The following is a 20145-nucleotide window of genomic DNA, read 5'->3' on the forward strand; positions in this document are numbered from 1 at the left end:
CGTTAGTACGAGCTCACTGATCCACACGCATGTACAATGGTGAGGAATTCTTCACAAGTTTTAACATCCTGGTGAAAAACCATAAAGTTAGAGAAAAATGATGAATTTTGAGTATGTATTTATGGACTGTCAAATTAGTTAAGATTTTAATACCAGATTTTATTTTATCCAATAGTTCACAATTTTTCCTATATACAGACCTTAATCTCATAACCTTTTTCCCAGAACATAGACCGAACGAGCACTTGCTATTTTCTGAGGGTCATGCATGCAATCTTGATGAAAATTTGAAAGTATTTTATAAAATCACTCAACGGGAGAGAAACAACTCCCAATTGAAAAAAAGTTTTAAAAATTAATTTTTTCGCCGCTAAAGTTCAAAAAGGGGAAATAAATGCGTTTTTTAGTGTAAAAAATAATTTTATGTGGCGAAAAGCATTGGGCTGTATTCCCTCTAATTATTTATACATTTTTGATATGTACATAGGTCAAAATTTTGAAAAATTTTGACATTAGTGGTTGACCCTTCTCATAAGCCGGATTGAGTAAGTTATGCACAGTGCGGTTGAGGCCTAGATCATGAGAAACCCGCGGCTTCCTTCACTCTATGGTCTGGAGGCAAAGGTTTCTAACTCATCCGCACCATGCATAACTTACTCATCCTCAGTCCGGCTTATGAGAAGGGTCAACCACTAATTTCAAAATTTTTCAAAATTTTGACTTGCATATCAAAAATGTATAAATCATTAGAGGGAATACAGCCCAATGCTTTTCGCCACATGAAATTATTTTTTACACTAAAAAACCCGTTTATTTTCCCTTTTTGAACTTTAGCGGCGAAAAAATTAATTTTTAAAACTTTTTTTCAATTGGGAGTTGTTTCTCTCCCGTTGAGTGATTTTATAAAATACTTTCAAATTTTCATCAAGATTGCATGCATGACCCTCAGAAAATAGCAATTGCTCGTTCGGTCTATGTTCTGGGAAAAAGGTTATGAGATTAAGGTCTGTACATATACCTAAGCACTCTTAGGAATTATTTAATCGTGTTTTACAATATTGACGACGCATTTATGTGTTTTATTCGTTATGGTAGAATAAAATTTCACTGGGAAGAAAATAGTTGAACATTCAATAGGAAAACGAGGAAATACCACCTTATTCCTTGTAAATTAAACAAATTGAGAATACTTACATTTCCTCTACGTGCGCTTGATTGATTTTGAGACGGAACCAAACCCACACTGATCAATTGTGATCCTTGACATATGTTGCAATTCTTTAGCTTCACACTGACTTACGAGGGAACCTCTTATAGTGCCCGGAGCTCCCAGCATAACCACTATGTACATTCGACGTAGATTTTAATACTAGTCCGATGATGTGACAAAATTTCCGTGTCAAAATGACATTTCGTCAAGTGGTGACGACTTTAGTGACGCCCCGAACGGTCACTTTCGCCCATGCTTTCAAAAGAGGAACGCTTTTCACCACTCGCTCCTCACTCATCTCACTTAAATCTCAACCCATTTTTTCGACATAATTTCCCATACGATGGATGGATTTATAATCACGAACTTTACTATACCTACGCCTTGTCTTTTCTAATTTTTTTTGGCACGATTGTAGAAGTTAAGAATATTCACCATCTCTTGATAGGTAAAATTTACACCGTCGACATCTTCTTCCACCCATTCCTGTGAGGTTCGTTGCGACAGACTTGCAGAAGCTTCCTCGCCGTCTTGCTCATCTTCAGAATCCTCATGAAATTCATTTATTGTATCACTATCACTAATTAAATCGTATGCATCGACATAAGTGTCAATATCACAATCATAATCAAATTCTAAAGTAATAGAAGATTCAAAGTCCGTATTTGAATTATCAACTAAATCTTCCACAAAATGCAAAATCCGGTCAACAATTTCAACGTTGTTAACTGGAATTGATGAAGCGTTCGAATCTCCCGAATACCTGTCCTTGGCGATTTTAAGAACAGACTCACAAATTGATACAATTATAGACATTCTATAATTTTTAAACTCCGAATATTTCAAGGTAAAAACTAATATTAAAAGGCTACAAATAGTAAACAAGGACCATATTGTCAAAAAAGTTAAATTGGATGCGAGTTTACTCAATGAGTAAATGGGATGAGATTTAAGTGAGATAAGTGAGGAGCGAGTGGTGAAAAGCGGTCCTCTTTTGAAAGCATGGGCGAAAGTGACCGTTCGGCGCGTCACTAAAGTCGTCTCCACTTGATGAAATGTCATTTTGACACGGAAATTTTGTCACATCATCGGACTAGTATTAAAATCTACGTCGAATGTACATAGTGGTTATGCTGGGAGCTCCGGGCACTATAAGAGGTTCCCTCGTTAGTATTATTCCTTTGTTTTCCTCTGTAATTATGATAGCATCTGTACTTTGCACTTTTGTCAGTACTGCATGGTCACCACTAATTTTTATCTCGTTGCATTTAATATTTTCAATTTTGTAGTGCAAACCTAACACAAGTATGGATAATTCAGTTAGAAACGAAGAGTTGTTTTGGTATGGATTTGCTTGTAGCCATAACGTTGCATATCTCACGTCGGAAATTGTATTATTTGTGCCAGAGAAAACTATTCGAACCAACCCTTCAGTGACGACTAAATCGGATAAGGAACAATGGGATGAACCATCGTCGAAATTTACATTAAAATAAGCAGACGTACGGTTTTCTATCTTCACTCTTTCTATAGAATTGCAACTACCTTGGTTTTCAATTTGGTTATAATAAGATATGTCGGGCAACGGGTAATAATAAGCGGAAAACGCCACAATGTACTAAATCAATTATTTGATCCGCACACACTAAAAATTCGAGGTAACCCTTTTTTTGTGTAAAAATGATTCCAACACTGTACATTGTAAACCGTGTCCTACCGGGAGTAAAGTCGTCAATGCGATATGGTGTTAACCCATGAGTGACAGAGTGCCGAGTAAATGTCGACGGGCTTACTCGTCCCCGGGTTAATGTTACCCAGGCACGAATTATGCCACTGCAATTTACTCTTCACGGAGTAAGAAGGAAGCGTCGGGCGGCACGAAGCTTTGTCAGTCCACCACTCGCCAAAATAACTTTAACTTTGTCTGGCTGCCGTAAATTTGATAATTCTGCTTAGATAAATAATTAATAATACATAGATACACAATTACTAATAATTAGTTAGCATAATCCTTTTTTGGTACACAAACTACTAGTGATGTCCAGTTTTACTGAAATAACACGGCAATTGAAATAAGTGCAATGTGATTTGAGCGATTACTTCCCTAAGTTTCAAGGTCAGTTTTTATTATAATTTTGTGGGGATTTGAAGTCATTCGTACTAAATATTTAAAGGTGTTTTATTTTTCAGATAACCACACATGTGAGGACACCTTGTCGACGTTCAAAGAGACCGACCTGGTTCCGAGCATTCGAAATCATTTTAGACTTTGGACAGCCATTAAGAATTCGGGCAACTATCTATAATTTATTGGGTTTTACATAGTTATATTTAGATATTTGACAAGCATAGAAATAGCTTTAAATTGTTACCCACAATTTTGTTACACCTAATTAAATATGGAGTTTTTAATTGAATTTAATATTAATTGTCTGTTAATACGCATACATTACATGGATAACTCAAAACCAGTAAAAACAACCCCGTAACATGTAAAGTGGTAGCTCGGTACCGAGCTAACGGTAACCCCTTTACGAGTTATACGCTAACCCTGTGCGGGGCTAGCCACCAACTCGCTCAGGGTAAAGTCGGTTACCCTTTAGCAAATTCTCTCGGTTTACTCTGTACAGCGTGGAATCACTTTCAAGTCCGCATACCTCTCCCTTGTTGTTAATGGTCATATATGCCGTATTTGGCAAAAATTGCAGAATAAGGAAAATCATTTCATTAGTTTTTTTTATATATTTCGGAAAAGTTTCAAATTTTTTAGATTACGTGGAATTTACCCCACATACATTTTTTTGCATTTGATCCCTTTCAACTTTTACCGGCACACAATTTGTGGCTCACTGTAGGTAACGAATTGGTTCATTTTGATGGCGTACTTTGTGCACGGTCCAGCATACATAGATACATGGTACTCAAAATTAGTTTACCAGAAATGCTCGAATATGTCGCAGAATGAGGTATTCATGACCAACCTATCAATTCCATGGGTCATTTTTTGCGGACTCGACCTCTGATCTAGGCAGAAGCAAGATTACGTTATTCTACATGCATATGTGCATACATAAATTAAATTCGTAGTAATGCAAGAACTTACCAAGTAGAGGAGATCTTTCTACTATACTTTCTGATACACTCTGCATGTGAGTATGTAAATGTAGAATATTTACATAACTACATAAACACACATGTCTGTTAGGGAACGTCCATATATTACGTCATCATTTTAGTGGGTGGGTGGTTCACGCCTTTCAGGTCTTTCTACCTTGCCTGTGTTAAAATTCCTTCTCCCTTAATGTATAAGTACGTTAAGTAGGTGGGTTAAGGTCGAGAATGTTTGATGACATTGTATATGGATAGCCCCTTATGTACTTCTTCAATAAATAGATAAGAAGAGTAACAAATACGTCGTAAGTTTCACTTTATTCTGGATCGTGGCAAACGACAGATATATATGTACAAACCTATTTATTTGTGTGTGATGAGTTTTACATCGTATTTTATCCTCCTCCTCGGATTGACTGGATCTTGGTGGTGAGTATTTACATATATATTTGTCAAAATTTTCGATCCAAATTTACAGAATTGGATTGTAATATAGAGATTAATATGTATTTGGCCTAATGTATTTAGCAAATACAAAATTTTACGTGATACTAATGATTATTGAACCTATTTAAATGTCTGCATTTCTTATTTTTTGACTTGCCATTATGCAGCGTGTATATATTTCGTTATCGAAAAGGTGGGTGGGAGGTTTGGGGTCGTCGATCTTACAAACTCGTGCTAAGGTTGGTACATACATATGTATGAGTCGGATAAGGAATTTTCTTAAAATCGGCGTCTACTGTAGCGACGTTCTCTTAAACGATTCCAATGTGATGTACACATGCATTCATTCCACATGTACATATGTAAATACATCAATATCAATATTTATTAACAGTGTTTGTCATGAAAAACGAAAACAAGCTTAAAGAAATTACTGCAAGAAATGTTTTTTGCACGGATACATATTTATATGATGGGTATGGGGGACAACCAGAGCTGGGATAATCCTGATTAAGGATTATGGATTTTAATCCCGGATTATGGATTATTAATCCATAATTCCTAATCCGGAAATGTGAGTTTTTTGTAGATTAATCCCAATCCATAATCCCGATTATTCTGGAATTAGAATTAATCCGGGAATAATCCCATTTGATTTCATTAATCCATAATCGTGATTACGGATTACTAATCCTGATTAATCCCAATCATGATTACTAATCATGATTATTAATCCAGATTAATCCAAATCATGATTACTACGTATTCATGATTAATTCTCAAGCTGGATTACTCAGTTCAATTCCCATAGTTCCATTCATCCCACAGTGTAGCTTGAAGTCTCAAGTTCTCACAATGTTGTTCTGTCAGCTACCATTTGAAGAATCAACATGTTCTCGCTGCCCTGTGCTACATACATATATGTATCAATTGAAACTGGCATCATTTTTATGTGAAACCACGTAGTTGAAATTTTTTGCGCTAGATATAGTGAAAAATCATTAATCACCAAATTAATCCGGATTATTAATCCATAATCCATAATCCCGAAATTTTCAGAATTTATGGATTAATCCGGATTAATCCTGACATGAATTAATGTCACGAAAATAATTTAATCACAATCCACATTGTTTTGTGGTTAATCCATAATCCTTAATCCACCCTCAAAAACCAATAATCACCCAGCTCTGGGGACAACCCTAGCGTAGCGTATAACCCATTTTACAGACTATGTACCATAAAGGACCGCGAATATTACGTGTATTGCTTGCACCCTGTATGTTTTTATTTGCTTTAGTTTTAACCCAAGAAGTTCAGAAAACGTTCAATAAAATAAATCATGGACCGATTATAAAATTCCTACTAAACCAACAGTTCTAAATTTGTCTTTGGATAATATTCGTTTGCCTAGATAGAAAGTGCGGATCAGCAGAACGTTAACGATCTTCTGAAAGTGGTGAGGAAAAACTATGTACATATTTGTACGTTTTTAATTAACCACGACATAATTTACCTTTCTGCACAAAGTTTGCCGATCGATTGTCCAAAATTCCCACGAAGGATGACCTGGCCGCTTTGGAGACGAGATTCAATGCGAAATTGGATGGACTAAAATCTGATTTGGAGGCACTAATCAAAGGAGGGAGTAGGAAAGATGAAGGAAATAGCGAGGGAGAAAATAATCATGGAAGGAAGCCTAGGTCGATGGAGGTGCATATTTCATTTTTTGCTACATGTATCGTCAGAATAATTTGACTTACCGGTTGAAAATAATATTGAACGTGATTGCTTAGTTTTTATGCCTAATATTTCTTCGATGCGTACATAAACCTACACTCTAAGGAACCCGGTAACTAAGTTATTCCCAGGCAGAGTATCTACATATATATGTGACTCTACCGCATTGTAATTAGTTTATTATTAAGTGGTAGACATTTTGTTGCCAAACCTGTAATCACCCCTGTCGCGAAATTTGAAAATATTACCAGTTGGTAACCAATTTTCTACCACTCACTAATAAATAAATTACCTTGCGGTAGTCACATATTAAGATACTCCGCTTGGTAATAACTTAGTTAGTTACCGGGTTTCTTAGAGTGTACATATGTATATCTGCATCAATTTAAACGATTAGGTGATTAGGTGATACACCTAGAAATTAACGTGCTACGTATTTGTATGTACATAAACACTTGCTGAAAAAATAAATATCTTTACTTTTCAGTGAAAAGTAGAACCATTTATTTCTTTATATTTATTCTTTGTTAATTTATTGTCCCACTTAAAACCTCGCCTTTTATCTTTCAGGTACCAGATTTCGTTGCATCAGATTACAGATTGGGGATATTAACAGCAGAAGTGCGAAAGGTAGTAATGTATAATTATGGGAGGTAGTAATGTGAGAATTTATGTATACCTGTTTGTTTAAATTATTATGTACGCTTAAGACTTGCACTAAAAATGTATGACCCGAACTATTTATTTAATATTGACCGCGTCCCCAAAAAAATATTTCCATTAGAGGACTTTTAAAATTTCCAAACACGTACGCACTAGACAATCTGTCAAAAATCATGAGAAATTCTCATTGATAATGCTTATTATGACTGCATTGTATTGTGCCTCTTTATTCAAGTTTCTTTCCCACATCCTCGCTCATATTGAGTTACATTGTTCAACTAGAACACTTATTTTACCTTTGGTGACAAATATTATAAACAAATTTGTCTACATACTCGTTTAATTTTAATATAAAAAAACTGTCAGCCACGGGATCATATTTCAATTAAGAATGTACCGACCTACATAAATATAAAGATCGGTCACGATGGTATCGGAGTGACGAAATAAAATTAACAGAACTTTTTACACAGTTAATGCAATTTCAAAAAAGTTGCATATGTTTACGATCAAAGGGTTTGGATTGCCATACAGTTCAAGTTTTAATGATTCAATTCCGCTGTCTGCTACAGATTGCAGTTTCTTCTTCCGATTTCGCGTCAAATTCCGCCCATAGACTGCACCTACTTTCAAGCTGATTTTCTTCCATCTGTTCTTAAATTTTCGTAAGCTGTCTGGCCTTTCTGAAAGCTTAGAATGTTTGGACTTAGTCAGCGCTCAGAATTTCAAATTTGGTGGGTTTCCATTTTTTTGCACAAATTTCGCACAGTACCGACATCTTTTTCAGATGTCGGTACTGAGTGACCTTTTTGGCGTCATGGGACCTTGCGAGGTCAGGCCAAAACAAAACTTTATTTTTTTATGATCTTTAGTACTAGGTGGCCCAAGTAAAGTGTTAGTAGATTGAAACGCTGTAGCTTAAGCAGTTTTTGTGTTACAAATTTCTAGTAAATTTTAATGGAAAGCCAGTTAATTTTTAAGTAAAAAACAATTTTTGGTTTCTGAAATTTCCTCCCCCAACATTAACGCAGAGCTGAAGACGCTGCGTACAGCCCTTGATTGGAGCACGCTCGGAATCCGTGGACAAATAGCTCCATTTCATGATCAAAGAATTTTTTTAAGCTTTCAGACTTCTAGGAGGCTTAGAACACACCTTTGCCACTAACTTTGACCATTTTTCATAATCCGGGGATTTAAATCCAGCAGGGAGGATAACCATTCCATAGTTGATATAAAGTCTGGAATTTGTTTTTTTAGCAACGCGTACATCATTTTTTTCACTATGCACTGGTGCTGATTTATGCTGCGAGGTCTTATCGAATTCATTGAATAGGATCTCACTTAGGGGATGTTCCACGGACTCAAAAATATATTTTGAGAAATTTTATTCCTTCACCTTCCCCCTATTTTGGATAAAATGTAGAGAAATTGCCCCAATCAGCTCTAATCTGCCAAAGCCATCACAAAACCTGGATGATGTGAACCTTTGACCTCTTTTCTGTACTGGGGGACATCTTTGACAGATTTGACCTAGATTATGGCACTTTGTGTGCTAAAAACTTCTTCGGACGTGAAAATCTCCCCATCTGTAAAAAGAATCTTCTTCTCGTTCGATTCCTCTCTGTCCGGGAAGCTATTTGCTAATCCTACTCGGCTCGGTGTTAGTACGGGGTGGGTGCTCCTCTCATGGTTGGGTGAGCCCGGCCAGACGGACTGGCAATGCCAGAAAGGGGAGCCCTCACAGAGTCCGTTCTCTGCGAGAAGATCCAACTCATCGCCAGAGATATATGGTGAGAAGGAATCGTCACGGATTGAAAACCAGATGAGTTAATCTGATATCTAATGACGTTAAAGGATTATTTTCATTTTTTCATTTTTCACTTTTTCGGCGCGTACCGCTTGAGGAAAGCCCCTCATTTAATTAGTAGGGCTTTCGTTCTGGGTATCATCAAGAGGTGGCAAGTACCACATTTCAAAATCTTAACCTTAAGGTTCAGTTTGAGCACTTATTGGATAATCTGCGTCAACAATGTCAGCTGTGAAGCTATTTTCCGTAGGAATTTCGTGGATTTCTTAGGATTCTATCCTTCAGCGCCTTCACGATGGTGTGGTCCTTGGAGGTTTTCCAAAAATTTGTCTTCGACTGTTCTTAGTCGATGGGGTCCTCATCAACGTTTTTATAACCCGCTGAACTAAATTAAAGTGCACGTTCGATTCCTGTCACATTTTTCAAATTCGTCATTTCTCTTCCCATTTTTTTGGTGAAAAATTATCGTCGCCCGCGTCCTTTCTAGATTTTCTCTGCCGATATGCTTTGGAAGCAGTTGAAAACTGATTTATGATATATATGCAAAATCGCACGAGGAATCCAACGCACTTATCAGATTTTCATTATCTCTAGCGATTTTAAAGTTATTAGCTACTAACACTTAGCTTGGGCCCAGTAAGTAATAAATGATTCCAATCCCCCTTTAATGCATGATTTAAAATAAACCCCCTGGTTTACAGTGCCCTCCAAAATAACGGGATCGAAAACATGACCAATGCTAGACATGCGTTGCCAAATTCTTCATTGTTTTGTGAATTGGTCTTTCTTTCGGACTTTGTCTTCATATTTTACTTCACAGGGGTTGGAACTACGGAAAAAATGCCTTCCTGGAAGATTTGAAGTTTCATCTGTGACGTGGGGCTCATCGTCCATGATGACCACTTTTCCGCGAATCTTCATCAACAATTTCTTCCAGCACGCATGAATCCTTTCCTGTTGTGTTGGTTTGTAATTTGGTGCTGGTTTTTTCCCCTGGCTACAATCCCTAGTTTATGGACTTTGATTTTGCTCAGATAACTTTTTGAAATCTTGCCCTTCCATGTCGTGGCAGCCGTTGCCGTTGATGAATGATTTTTGAAGATTTTTTAAATCCGATTTTTGACTTTTGTCGTCGCTAGCTTTACAGATCGAGCAGTAGGGACTTTGAATTTGACGCCATTGGATTCCTCGTACTTTTTTGTGTGTTAGTAGACGTTGGAATCAGAAATTCCTTCTTGTCTAGAAAAATGCCACGTAGTTTTGGAATCACTGTTTACTTTATTTTTATGAAACACAATCACTCTTTTTCCCAACTTTTGCCTTTCAACCCAAGTTTTTCTAGTCTTAGCCATGACTCAATAATTGGTGACATATATCGATGGAAAGCTTATACTTTGGTCTATTCAAAAATAATTTTTTCGAAATTTAATTTCGCTGTGTTCCCGCCTAGCGCACCCTTTACGGGGCAGTCCGATACCATGGTGACCGATCTTTATATGTATTGTACCTAATTACAAAGTATTGCACATAAATAGTTACGAAAATCAGAGATTAGTTATTAATCTTAATTTCTCACGTTGTACAGTCTTCTTTTAACGAGACGTGCGAATTTGTTGAGCAAATCCTTGCCGTTCAAAAAGAGCAAGCCACCATCCTGGAGGAAATAAGGAACACTACCGCTAAAATATTTCAAGGGATGGGTTCTATCTTGAAAGAGACTAATCTATCCAATCCGAACGTGTTCGAAATTCCAGACCCAAGGACTCCCCTCCTGACGAAATTCTGCGGGGATGAGCTAGATCTTGCTAGTTCAACTTTCCCCAAAAAACCGGTATTTACGAACTTCAAAATTTCTTTGATAAATAATTAAATTTAGCTCATCACTGACAACTCGTAGGCATTTTGCGATTTTCACTAGCTTAATTTTAATTTGTTCGTGTTCAAAATGTAATCCGTACAAGCGCACTTAAAAAGTATCTTCAGTCTCACTCTTCAATCGTGCCCACCACATTGAGGGAGATTATAGATTCAATTTAAGTACAAATCTCATTTTGCCCCGACACAACCCCTTAGCACCGATAGGGTGGTCTGATTGGCCCGAAAAGTTGATAGTGTTGGACACTGATCTCGATTATCTCTAAATTCTCTATGCCTTCTCCAGTTATCGCTTGGAAAGATCAGATACCTTAAGCAACTAAAGTTTTTAAAATTTTGAAGGGAAGGGAGGGGGTGGGGTGGTTTAGTAAAATAGGGTTCTAACAATTCCTGATTTCTTTTCTGATACGGGCTAAATCAGTACATGAGTTATTTGAATTTAATCCGGTAAAAATCGTAAAATACCGTTTCAAGTTCAACAAAAGCATTCTCAATGAATCTATATTCCGCAACAGCTAATTTGCGGCAAACGGGTGGATCACAATTCAGCGAAGAGGTACTCCAACAGCAGGCTGGAATGAGAGAACAAATTTCGAGAGGAATTTTACCGATTATTCTTATGGTTTTGGTCTCCCGCTTTACGGCCAGGATTTCTGGATTGGTTAGATTAAAAATATCTTGTTTTGATCAATAGGAAACGGACCCGCCAAATAAGCTTACGACGAATATTAAATCTTCACAGGCCTGAAAACAATTCATGAACTCACGGAGGCGGGATATACACAGTTACGCGTGGACCTCGAGGATTGGGAGGGCAACAAAGCGTACGCGACGTATGAGACATTTAAAGTGGGTGGTCCACAGGATAAGTACAAATTAACGGTGAAAGGATACAACGGAACTGCAGGTGGGTGTTTGCACGGGAGTAGAGTAACCTAATGAGCTTTTTGATGATATGAAAGATGTTGGGAAACGAATTTCTGGCAATAGTTGTGGTTTGTACAGCCTTTAATCTACAATCTTTGCTCGCCTTGTAGACTACAGTAGATATTTCTGACAAACATAATATTATTATACTACAAGTTGTACTACATAAAGTTTGTCGGAAATACAGTGTATCTAGTGCGAACGCCTTATCCTGAATAGTTATTCAGAAGAGATGGACGATAGGCCACAGTTTTGAACTTCTTTAAATACCATGCAATGTGAGCGTGGGATTTGGAACTGTGTTAAATTAGAGAGATTAATGATTCAGGACTTGGCTAGGTATCTCAAATCTGAATGTATGTACACCTCTCCAGGTACGTATATATTCTGATTCATTTGTTATCAAATTTCCATCGATATATAGAAAATTTGGGAAATTTTCACTGAAAGCTATTTCCTGACTGTTAAAAATTGGAGCAAATGATCTCTTTTTTCGACATAATCTAATTAGCATGAAAATATTTTATACTTTCTGTAAAGCACGAGAAATGCATTTTTCCAATTTGTAAGCTATGTTTGAATGAGTGTTTTGAGTGAGTTTTCAATAGAAATTTAAAACTAAATAAAATCGCTGCCTATGAAAACAAGATAAAAATTTAAGCTAATTTAAGAGTTTCTCTTTTTCCGGTTTTCAGCTTCTAAGATATCTAAATAGTAAATTTATCAAATGTGTAAATAAATGGGTCCCAAATCTGGATACAAAGACTCCCCTAAACTTAAAAAATAAGAAAACTATACACCTTTATTACTAATTTCAGTATATTCATTAATTAGTCCATACTCAGACCACTCAGTAGTTATTGATTACTAAATATGTGGTTTTCAGGGGACTCCCTGAGCCGAAATGCTGGAAAAAAGTTCACCACATTCGACAGTGACAATGATGAGCACAAAGTTATTAATTGTGCTTCGCAACGCAGGGGTGGCTGGTGGTATTGGAATTGTTCTGAGGTATACGTTTACTGAGAAAATGTCGCATTTTGCATTATTTAATAACCACGTGTTCATTCATAGAGCCAGCTGAACTCCATGTATCATACTTCACGCCGGGAGGAACAACCTTATACGGGAATAATCTGGTACCACTGGAAGGGCCACGAATACTCGTTGAAAAAGGTTGAAATGAAGATTCGTAAGCCACCCCAACCCATCTGAATATGTTGCTGAGCTTTTATTCTGCTCATGTGCTTTTACTAAATACAGATCAGGTTCAGTATAAATACATAAACATATATTTCCCATTTACATATGTAGAAACTTAATCATACTTGTTGTGAAAGTCTAGATACATACATACATACATACATACGCAGAATTGTAGTCTTTATTACTTTTAACTTCATCAAAAGTCTACAGATACATGGTTGTTGAATATGGTTTACATATAATCAAAAGATAATGGATAAGCCATGGATAGGTATATCTAAATATGTATATGGATAAAATAATTCTTGCAGTGTGCAGAATTATCTTGTCAAGCCAAATAGATATCCTTAAAGCTTGGCTAAAAATGTACTATCAATCACGCACCTTTTCACCTTCATTCATTTGATTGATTATTTTAGCGCATGAAAATGAAATTCTTACCAACAGCGTGAAAATTACTGAAAGATTCCATCACTTCAGATAAATTACTGTGAATGAAACAATTTCTCCCTCCCTTCATTACTCGCCCCATGGTTAGCACAACGAGTGAAGCAAGAAATGAACCCTGACGAATTGAAATTAAATAAATCACGATGAAATGAAAGGACTGAATGTATGTACATCTGAACAAAAATGAGAATTCTCTGCCAAAAATCGGGATAACTGACTCACGAACGAAACCCATTTTTTGAACAGGTATGCTGTAAATATTTAAACGGTCTCCCCAACACTTCTCAACACTTTTCCAATGTAATTAAAATGCTTCATTCATAAATTGCACAAAAATTCCTGGTGATTTGTGGCATGAAAAAATACAAAAAATGCACAATATACCTTGATTTGATCGTAATTTATCAAACTTTCCCAATTGTTAGCACCGCTCGGAACGTTCCTTTTACAACACCTCGAATGAACTTGAGCACGGTGAGTCTCGAAATAATGAATAAACCTTCTTTTCCAATCCTCAAAGGTCGGCACGCCTTCCTGAATCGCGACATGTATGATTTTTCCTGCGACGTGCGAAATTGCATATGCTTCCAAGATTTCAAAGTTATTTTCGCATTCCCATGAAATCGTCCACAGACTTCGAGTGCGAAGACCCAACCAATCTCTGCCGAGATTGACCACCCGAGAAGCAGCAGCTTAATCAAGTCAAAGATCATAAATTATGATTCATAATGCATTATTAATTTTATACGCAAAGCTGTAAATACAGTCAGGTAAAAAACTTTGCAAAACCCTTTATTTTTTACATTTATAATAGAAAATTTTTTCAAGCTAGACTGATTTTTTAGCGAGTTATGTCAAAAAATCGAGCCGAAAATTAGGAATCACACGGCACTTGTATTTTGCCCCTATTGAGGAAAAGTACTGGGGGCAACGCCACGCTTCCGTTTTGTTTCTCTCCCCGTGCAAGAATAAACCAGAGAAAATGTACTCCCAAAACGAACTTTACCGCCAACATTTTTTTCAAAGGGGCCATTTAACTTTAAGGCAAGTGTCGGGCTATTCCTCATTTTTGGCCTCATTTCTATATAACAAAATCAAGCCATAAATTATTCCTGCAGAATTTGCTACCATTTTATCAATTACAACCGGAGCATATTCAGCAGGAATGGGGTTGACCTCAAGAAATATTGCCTTACTTACCTTAACTTGGGTGGCTAGCTTGGCCTTATCGATGATAACCGTCGCATTCGCAAACAGAACGAACTGGCCGATGGCAACATTAAACCCGGCAAGGGCGTAGCCCGCAATGGCAGAAATTTGTGCATGCATCAATTCCACACATCTGTATTCCAGCGGGAGGTTCCACGCTGAGCGGAGTGCGTCTCGGGATTTTTGGTTTTTTCCGCTTACGCGGAATTCGGAGCATAGCAGCGGTAAGGTTGAAACTGGGTGAGAAAAGCAAATATCTATTAAGTCATTAGCGGTGTTACGACCAGTGACGAATAGTCAGTTTGAGATTTTACGTACATTCGTTTTTAAATTTCGATTTTTATGTACGAGGGGTCCGGCATAAGTCTTTGTGTTGACCATGATACCACAATAAAATTGGGATATTATATTGACATTATCAGTTTTCAATATAATCCTCTGCGAGGTCAACACACTTGGTCCGATTGAATTAAAAACCTCTGTCCCGGTTTTATGAATGGTTTTAGACAAAAAGTCAAAACTGCTGCTTTTACCTCATAAATGGTCGATATCTCCTCCCCCTGAGGTTTTTTTTGAAAATATCGAAACAGGCAAAACGACCCTCATTCATGGTCACCATAAAGACGTATGCCGGACCCCTCGTACATAAAAATATCGAAATGCAAGACTTAAGATATATGGAGAGTAATGGAAGTTTTAAAAACGTAACATCCAAAGCTGCCTATTTGCAATTGTTTATAGACATTGAATTGGCGGAAGGTGAGATTGAATTGTGTGAGTCATCCTTTAGCACCTAATGATATTTTAGGATGGGATACATGCTAGGTGCATGTTCATGCACACACTTACAGATCCACACAACACCCAAGAAACCAAAGACGATCAGAGTTTGCCATCCCGCGAACCCATAATAAACTGGGATGACTGCGAACCCCCAATAAATCAGGGGGTGGCGCCTACACTCGTCAGGAAGCAGGTTTGTTGGATAAATTGGAGTTTCTGGAAAGTACAAGTAGTGGTAAATTGTGGCCAATGGTGCCGTAAGGAAGATCACTGTGGCCGAACTTATCACCACATCGAGACCGGTCCCTGTCAAGGATTGGTTAGGGCTGTAGTTGATCATCCATTCACCTGTTAACGTTATGAAGCATCTGTTTATTTAACGTATGATGTAAGACGTATGGTGATGTTGATTTTTCGTTACAGAAATCGAAAAAATCAATTAACTAAAGCCGTAGAATAGTAATATGGTGATAAATTTTGGAAATATTAGGTTATAAAACAAAATACAAAGGTTACAAAGCATATATATGTTTCCCATTTCTTCTATTTCCCACCAATTTCAGATGGGTGCAAAACAAGCCTTTCCCCACTGTTTACCGCTCTCCTGCGCGGTTTCGCTTGATTTTAATCAATCGAAACCCTGACTGTTATACGTAATTTATAGTTCTAATGAAAAGTTGTACCAAGCCTTGTACTCAGGATGGGTTTTTCACATGAATAAGTTTTAGAAAATTTGGAGAAAGAAACTAATGCAAGTAATATTTTGCAAGACACTCCCATTTTATTACACCTTCTACACTTTAAGACACCTGGTGATATTGTAGAGCTGAAAGCCTACAAAACGCGAATTCCATCGCGTCGACTAAATTAATTTAATTAACCAGTCTAGACGAGGTCATAGATTGGCTTGGCCGTGAAGGCGAACTAAGTTAGTGCGGGTGAGATACCCGCAACCCACTATATAAGGAGCGTCCGAGCTCTCAATTACGACCACTATGTTCTTGACTCGCGACGCGTCGACTTCCATGCATATGTATGTATGATTACTCTCTCTACTAATAAGCCAGCGACTGGCACTACCACTGAGGACAGAGGTAGCGGCTCTAAGCCCCCTTCTTGCTAACTAACACTTCTTATGTAAATAAATCTTTACTTGATTATGTACTTACTGTCCAGTGCCACCACCACTTTCCTGATTCGACTCCAGTCCACCGCATACCTCTTATATAACACGAGTAGGACTCGGTATAACTAGAGTAGGACACGCATTCACTCCACAGCTCAGTTGAGCTCTCTCTCCTTAAACACTGGTCCATTCTTAAATACATGGCCATGCTTAACAGCATTGCCATTCTTATAAACCGGTGAGCCAAAGTTCCACTTCCAGTTCCAGTTCTTTGGTTACTCACTCTCACAGACAGACACGGCGTTCTAATCGCTTGGTGTCTCTATATGTAAGTAGCACTCTCTTCTAACTCGCTTCACCACACAGCGTAACGCTCTCGGTTGCGCTCACTCTGCAACCCTGCAAGGATTGCCTCTTCTTCTCAGTGCTCACCCTTACAATATGTAGACGATCACTGGGCGGTGACAATATGTATATGACTACCAGAATGGTGAAATCCTGTGGTGCGCGATCACCATTCAGGTAGATTCATATATAGTCACCACAAGGTGATCGTCTATCACCAGGTTTCTTCGAGTGTAGTAAAATTCAACAAATCCTTCCAAACAAGTATGCAATTTAATACGAAACAAAGAACGTGCCGCTCCGAGTGAAAAATCCCTTCTGAGTACTTAGCTTAACGGTTTCTAAGAAGTAAGTTTCTAAGATTCTGTCACAAATGGTAATGAGAATTTCTGATGGTCAATTTTCTTATGTGTCAGCCTTATGAAACAAAGTATGTACACTATTTTACCTTCAAAGTAAATCGCGTACCGGACGATTTGAGTCATAACTTGGCAGGCAGGATTTTGGAAAATATTTATGAAAATGGAGCTTAACGTGACGGCGGAAAAAGATAAGGAGAAGGCGTACGAAGTGCGGAAATATTCATGCTCATTTCCACCCTTGTAGAGAAAAATTTCCACAGTTCTTCCCCAGAAAAAGCTATTCACGAGAAAGAAAATTGTTGTACATTTGAATAATCGTATTCTGGAACGTTTTGTTGTGTAAAACGTTTTGGTTCGTGGGTTGAATTTGATGCTGCTCGCGCCAAGAAAGAGGGAGGGGAGGAGGGCGTAATGAAGCAGTTTTAAAAAGTGCTTTGAGTACATTTTTTAAGGAAAATGTGGAATTTTTGACAATTTTGTAAGTACGCATGTAAATGGTTTGGGTTTTGAGTTGAATAGATCGGATAATGAAAAATGTGAATACTTTATTTTCAAGAACTGCTTAAAAAATGTGACCTAATTAATTTAGAAACAAATTAAACTGCGACATATCGATTTCCATTAATTTGGAGAAAGTTTGAATTACAATTTGGATTAAAATTTGATGAAGAAATGTGTATTAAATGCGGCATTGATAATTCCACCCCCACCACCACCCAAATCCACCCCCACCACCACCCAAATCCACCCCCACCACCACCCAAATCCACCCCCACCCCCATCTAATCCACTCCACCCCCACCCCCATCCACTCCACCTTAGCTAGCCTAGCTACCTAGGTTCTATCTAGCCTAGCTAGCTAGGTTTGCTAGCTCAGCCTTCCACGCTTTCCGCGTATCTAGTTGATCTAACCTAACCTGCTCGCTTCGCTCGCTAATTACGAACGATACCCCAATATGAAATAGAATCTCACTTTGCCCCAAGGTATCTCACGTTGCCCCATAAAAATTGTGGGGTTGGATGGGGGTGGGGGTGCGGGTGGATGAGGGTGGGAGTGGGGGTGGGGGTGGGGGTGGATTTGATGGGGGTGGGGGTGGATTTGATGGGGGTGGGGGTGGATTTGGGTGGGCGTGGGGGTGGAATTATAAATGCCGATTAAATGTGACGTGGATTATTTGAATTTGACTAAATTGAGCATCTCTATTTATATTAATTCTAAATTAACGAATATATCCATGTAAAATGCAGGAATTTATCTGCAGCTCAAATTAAACCCAGGTACGGTGCAAATTTTCTGACAAAATTGGCAATCATACCAAATATTTTGAGACTTTTGCAATCTTCAAATTTTGTGAAATGGTACATAATCGCGTAATGTATGTAGTTGTTTAAGTAGTCAAAATTAATGGAAATTGATGGGATGCCAAATATGGGATTAGTTGATTTTAAATATGTTTAAGTTACTTAAAATTAGTGAATCCATTTAAATACATGTATGTACTTACATATGCATCGAATTTTGGGGATTCCTTAATTTTGCATGTGTGCAACCTATATAGACAAATCATGTGTGTCACATCGTACCGTACAGCTAATTTTGACCTTTAATTAGTTCAAGCTTTGAGTCAAGTGCACCTACATATGTATATATGTAAACGCAAAAATTCCAATCAAATCACAGATTCATTTTAAAGAAAGCAATATTTACAATTATTGTCTTTATAAATTTTTAAAAATGTCGTGTTTTTTTTAATTTCATGAAAATAATAATGCAAGATTGTTTGGACTTTTGCCTTTTTGATTCTTGGTACCTACAGATACATATGACATATGTCAAAAAATGTGGTGACGACACAGATGTATGTATGTATCTACATATTTATTTGCATTTACGTACACGGTTAGAAATCCGGTATAGTCACGCAGGTATTGATTTCTCAGTATTAAAATTGTTACTGCTTGTTATTAAAATTATGTATACCGGTCCGTAAAAATTTGTTATGTACCAATAGTGCAAAACTTTAATACCAGGTTACCACTACACGGTGTTATTTATTAATACCACGTTGGTAGAGTCATATATCAATACCGCCTGGTATTAGTTTAATACTGGATTTCTAAGCGTACGTATAAGACGTCCCAACTACGTACATAAAGTAGTTGAATTGCTCCATATTATGTTTTGTGATGCATCAGCCGTTTCGGAATTGAGATGAATGGAACTGCGTAGAGAATAATTTATACTGGCTGTATGAGTCATCATGACTCACTGATATGTAGAATATGTACCTCATACATACATACAAGATCTTGTGCAATATTACGAAATATTGACGTATGTAAGCACGAAGTTTGCGTAATTGATTTGATGGAACGAGATGGATTTGATACAGTGCGGGCGAAAAGAAGAGTGCGTCATGAAAATCCTCACTTCTCACGATTTGTTAAATCGTGCTTCTGGGGGATAAGACTTTACTACCAACTTTACTATGTAGAACGAATCAGGCTTCCATAAGAATAAACTATATATTTTACTAAGCTTCCATAATTATATTTTTATTACATCAGATCTTAAAAAGTTGGATAGACCTTTAAAATGCATATTCAGTTGGATTTTAAATATGCTTTTGGGTTGTATTTAGCTATGACAAAAATAGCGTAAAATATGATCTTTATATTCTTCCACTATGAAATTTGGTATCGATGGATCTTGTTTCACTACTGTTTTCACTACATTGGTTTTCGATTCGAAAAATTCAATTTTTGCGATATCCGGGCTATACAAACTCAGTAAAATACTTCAAATTTTTTTAAATCTCGTTGGACATAATGCTGTTGTTACTGATTCTTACTAAAAATCGTGACAACATTTTAACCCGAGTGT

General features: G+C 37.3%; 1 long non-coding RNA gene across 2 annotated transcripts; it reads left to right on the forward strand.

The window, feature by feature from the left end:
- The first annotated feature begins 4651 nt into the window (after window positions 1–4651).
- Window positions 4652–13144, forward strand: LOC110854764. 2 transcript variants are annotated; one of them, XR_004835741.1, is made up of 9 exons: window positions 4652–4750; window positions 6183–6227; window positions 6299–6481; window positions 7079–7138; window positions 10564–10809; window positions 11369–11514; window positions 11596–11760; window positions 12667–12791; window positions 12855–13144. It is a non-coding gene; the product is annotated as an uncharacterized LOC110854764 (long non-coding RNA). The 2 variants fall into 2 exon arrangements; XR_004835740.1 differs by lacking the exon at window positions 4652–4750 and having other exon boundaries at window positions 5890–6227.
- The last annotated feature ends 7001 nt before the right edge of the window (window positions 13145–20145 follow it).

The sequence above is a fragment of the Folsomia candida genome, unplaced genomic scaffold (assembly GCF_002217175.1).
Source record: "Folsomia candida strain VU population unplaced genomic scaffold, ASM221717v1 Fcan01_Sc010, whole genome shotgun sequence".
NCBI classification, from domain to species: Eukaryota; Metazoa; Arthropoda; class Collembola; order Entomobryomorpha; family Isotomidae; genus Folsomia; species Folsomia candida.